Raw genomic sequence first — 2,986 nt, 5'->3', positions numbered from 1 at the left:
GAAAAAGCCGAGCCTCTGAGTCAGGAAGCCTGGAGTTTGAGTCCTGCCCCAGGCAGCTTCCTAACCCTAGCTGGGACAGAGCTGGGCTGGACTCTTTGCTGGAGGGGATTTCCTCACTGGCAGTTCCCTTATACCAACAAAATCCTGCCCAGCCCCCTCAAATGTGCAGTGTTAAGCTGTGTCCCCAAGGAAGAAGTTGAGAATAGCCACTAGGATCGGGACAACGGGTGTCCTGTCCCCTTCCAAAAAGCTCCTCTGCTATCCTGGGACGCCAGCCGCTGCTCGGGCTTCCCCATCGCTCTCACACTCCCACGGTTGTCTATGGGTTCTTTTCAGTACCAGATGGCCATGGACCGAGTTCAAAAGAGCAAGTTGCCCTCTCCAAGAAGACCTGAGCAGAAGAGCAAGGACTCCAATGAGGCGGAGCAGGGCCTTCGATCGCATCAGCTCTCAGGACAACCAGAAACAGAAGGAAACGCGTCAGAACAAAGTGAAGCAAGGTAAGGATGCCTCCAAGGAAGCAGAGCGGATGTGCAAACAAAATGTTAATCAGCTGGAGAAGGCCAGGTGTGACTGGGAGCACGAACACCAGTGGACCTGTGAGGCTTTCAACTCCAGGAGTTGGACCGACTCATCATTCTCCGGAACTCCCCCTAGATCCACTGTAATCAGATCTCCAGGCAGTGTGTCAAAAGCGATGAGATCCTGAGAAGTCTAGAGGGCTGCAGTCTAGAAGCAGACGTAGAAGTCTTCATTCAGAATAAAATGACAGAACAGAATGGCCTGAGAACTACTCTCTATGCTGGAAACCCCAATGGAGGCTCACACAACCCCAACCAACCGTTACCTTGCTTGCAGCATGATTAAGAGGCCCTGAGGTGAAAAAATGCTCCGACAAGCACCTAAGTCTTCACAACCTGGGACCTGCAGCAATGCATTGATAAGGAGCCCAAGCTACCTTCAGTCAGAGTGTTTCCTCTATACTTCCTGGTTGCCTTTCTCCCCTGAGCCCTGAGCTTGGGTTGTGCTGTTCCTGACACCTTCCCCCACTTAAGAAATAAGTTTTATTGTTGCTTTAATAAAAGGGAGGCTGAAAATTGGGGGAAATTGGAGGATAGAATTGCCTGTGTTTGGATAGGAGGTCAAAGTCCAAATTATCAGCAGTTTAACAGGAAGGGGAGTGAAATATAGCTAGCCTGAATCTGTCCCCAAAATGGTGACCCCAGAAGGAACTCACCAGTGAGAGAAAGGGGCCAGTGTTGCAGACTGATAGTTCAGACGAAATACACCCAGGTGCTAAGGGAAGTTTCAGGCATCTAAGTCACAGTGAAAATATATCAGTAACCCAAGTATAAAAGGTTATATCATAAACCTATTAGAAGATAACGGAAGAATGAATTTATGAATAGAGGGGAAATTCTTAACTTGGGCCCAGGGAGTCAGTTGCACAAAAACCATCCCAAATAATGAATGGTAAATAAACCCATTTATCTAAGACAATAATAAAGAGAAATCAAAGAAGGCATACAGATTAGAATATACCAGAAAATATACAGAGTCAATAAGCTGTTCTACTTAGAGCAACATATCTCAGCTCAACTAAGAGTCCCTGAGATCACCCAAAGAGGAATTTCCAGAAATCTCTAATGTGGTGATCTGCAAATCAAGAATGTACATATCAAGGCAATGGCTTCTTGTCTACCTCTTTCTAAAATATTTCTCTTCTGGGTCTTCATTTGAAGAGGACCTGGAACTCCATATATCTCTAAAAGTCAGAAGATGTCTGTCCTCTCCCAAGTTCTGACATCCTTTCCACTCTCACCCAGTGCTAAATAATTATTCTCTAGAACAACAAGGTAATTCTTATGCAAATCAACGAGGTTTGAAACCTAGATTGCATTCATAAGATGCAATTTTCCCAGACTGTTTTTTTGTATGAAGCAGATGGTTATGGTTTTAAACATTCTGTTCTTTCCTTGATTTCATTTTCCTGACCCCGCTCAATATGAATTCTTTATTTTGAGCTCATTAGTCACAGACATGTTTTGTTTTGTGCATCTGTGTGTCTCTCCTCCTGGACCAATTGCTAGCTACTCTCTTTGATTCCTAAAACAGGGCATGATATCTGGATCACACCTGGTCCCACCATAGGTGATATAATATAACTTTGAAGAAAAAGAATATGAAAAAGGTTTCTGGATGACAGGGTTAGGGGAGGCTAGAAGGTAAAAGAGTGACAAATGAGTCATAGGGAATGAATAGGCAGAGAGTTTTAGAGACATCTTTTAGAATTAATCAGTCTGAAGGTTTGGATCAGAATAATGTTGTGGTGAATCCAAAGATAGAATAAAAGCAATTATTACCTCTTCTGTAGAGGTGGAGAAATTAAGGTTGAGAAAGTCTGAGTGGTATGAATGTAATTTTGAATTTGATTATGTAAAATGAGAAGTCAAATAGGTTTTATGTGAAATGACTCAAGAAGACAATGGATATATGATAGATGAGATGGCACAGTAGATATTTTGCAAAAATCTCTCCAACTTAAAAAAAAAAAAGAACATGTAGGTAGTATAAACCATCTAAAAGTGAATCTATAGAAGAAGAAAACAGAAATACTGTGCAAGAAGAAACATTATGAATCAGACACCTAAAGTATTTAAAATTCCTCTACATCTCCACCTACAACCCAAATCACACTCCTGCCATAGCCTATGCAAATAACTACATCTGGGCTTCCTGAGTCCAGCTATGGAGGCCTTATCGTGCTCCACCCACAGCAGTGAGTCAGTATGAACCATATTACCCCCAAAAGACATGAGAGACACTGATTTCGCCTAGCCATTATACTGAATGAAGCTTGGGGGCAGGGAAGAAGAGATGACATCATTGAACTACTTAAAGATGAAGTGGATCCTATGCCCAAAAATAAGGGGACACATATGGAAGCTGAGGTCAGTCATCTCCCCATGGAGTTTTCTGAGGGCAT

At 43.0% G+C, this 2,986-nt stretch overlaps 1 pseudogene; it reads left to right on the top strand.

Moving 5' to 3' along the window:
• Positions 1–342: 342 nt before the first annotated feature.
• Positions 343–1,015, top strand: LOC140522938 (proline-serine-threonine phosphatase-interacting protein 1 pseudogene; annotated as a pseudogene).
• The last annotated feature ends 1,971 nt before the right edge of the window (positions 1,016–2,986 follow it).

This window comes from Notamacropus eugenii, chromosome 2, assembly GCF_028372415.1.
Source record: "Notamacropus eugenii isolate mMacEug1 chromosome 2, mMacEug1.pri_v2, whole genome shotgun sequence".
Classification (NCBI taxonomy): domain Eukaryota; kingdom Metazoa; phylum Chordata; class Mammalia; order Diprotodontia; family Macropodidae; genus Notamacropus; species Notamacropus eugenii.
This window is presented reverse-complemented; position numbering and strand designations above follow the sequence as displayed.